At 45.1% G+C, this 1,759-nt stretch overlaps 1 pseudogene; it reads right to left on the bottom strand.

Annotated features, from left to right (window-relative positions):
• Window positions 1-509: 509 nt before the first annotated feature.
• On the bottom strand, window positions 510-1,437 carry LOC119942164 (annotated as a pseudogene).
• Window positions 1,438-1,759: the final 322 nt, after the last annotated feature.

The raw sequence follows: 1,759 nt of genomic DNA, 5'->3' as shown, positions 1-1,759 counted from the left end.
CAATAAATACCGCTGAGTGATTGGTACAAGGAGGGGGCCTGGAAATACAACCTGTGGGTATGCTAATGTGGAATAAGTTGTGAAGAAAACACATGCTAATGCTAATTCAATCATTCAATCGTGTTTATTTTACCGTATGCAGAGCACTGTTCTAAGTGCTTGGGAAGTACAAATGGTCAAGATATAGAGATGGTCCCTACCCAACAACGGGCTCACAATGTAGAAGGGGGAGACAGACAACAAAACAAATAACGTAGATAGGTGTCAATACCAACAGAATAAATGGAATTATAGCTATATACACATCATTAATAAAATGAATATGGTTACTATGTGCAAATGAAATAAACAGAGTAATAAATGTGTACAAATATATACAAGTGCTGTGGGGAGGAGAAGGGAGTAAGGGAAAGGGGGCGGCGACGTGGGAGGAGGAGGAGGAGAGCTAATGCACAACGCTATGCTAAAGTGTACAGAAAACATAAGACATGGCAGGTAATTTTATGCATTTATTTTCTTTCTGGTAACACTTTCCTACACCATACCTTTCTCATGGCACTTTTCATGTCAGTATAGCTCACCGTGTAGATGAAGGGGTTGAACATGGGGGCGATGATGGTGTAAAATAGGGCATACACTTTATCCTCGCTGACAGAATCGGCCACGGGAATATAAGTTAAGGTGAGGTTTCTGAAAAACATGAGTACCGTGGTGATGTGCGAACCACAGGTAGTGAGAGCTTTGTGCCAACACTCTGTGGAGTGTTTTCTCAGGACGGATAAAATGATGAGATAGGAAACGATCAAGGCAAAAAAAGTTAGTAGGGACAGAACACCACTACTGGCAATGATTGAGACATTAACAAAATAGGTCTCGGTACAGACGAGCTTCAGCAGAGGAAGAACGTCACAGAAATAGTGGTCAATCTGATTGGGGCCACAGAAAGGTAGTTGTACCATGATGAAAATCTGCATGATCGAATGCAAAAAAGGCCCCTACAAAAGAGGCCAAGACCAACGTGTGGCATGCCTGCCGGCTCATAACCATCAGGTAGTGGAGAGGCTTGCAGATGGCAAGGTAGCAATCCTAAGCCATGGCCACTAGGATGAATATCTTGGCACCGCTGAAGAAGTGAGCGCCAATGAGTTGGACCATGCAGGAATTGTAGGAGATGGTTTTTCTTTCCACCAATAGGCCCGCGATTATCGTAGGAGCAACTGTGGAGTTGAGACAGAGGTCCATGGTCGACAAGGAACTGTGGAAATTGGACATAGGCTGCTAACTAAGATGACTGTCTCTGATGGTGATGAGGATAAGAAGGTTGCCCAACAATATGGCTAAATAGAGTAAGAACAATACGAAACATGTTACCTTCCCCTCTTGGTTTGGGAACATACCCCCCAGGACAAACTCTGTACTGTTGTTTGAATTCTCCATCAGGTCGGCCAACGTGATGAGTGTACTAGCCGATGGATATTTGTCATCCTCGACTCCGCTCTCTCATTCACCCCTCACATCCAAGCCGTGACCAAAACCTGCCGGTCTCAGCTCCACAACATTGCCAAGATCCGCCCTTTCCTCTCCATCCCAACCGCTACCCTGCTCATTCGAGCTCTCATCCTATCCCATCTGGACTACTGAATCAGCCTTCTCTCTGATCTCCCATCCTCGTGTCTCTCTCCACTTCAATCCATACTTCATGCTTCTGCCCGGATTATCTTTGTCCAGAAATGCTCTGGGCATATCACTCCCCTCCTCA

This window comes from Tachyglossus aculeatus, chromosome 21 (assembly GCF_015852505.1).
Source record: "Tachyglossus aculeatus isolate mTacAcu1 chromosome 21, mTacAcu1.pri, whole genome shotgun sequence".
NCBI lineage: Eukaryota > Metazoa > Chordata > Mammalia > Monotremata > Tachyglossidae > Tachyglossus > Tachyglossus aculeatus.
The sequence above is the reverse complement of the archived record's forward strand: the minus strand, read 5'-3'. Positions and strand labels throughout refer to the sequence as shown.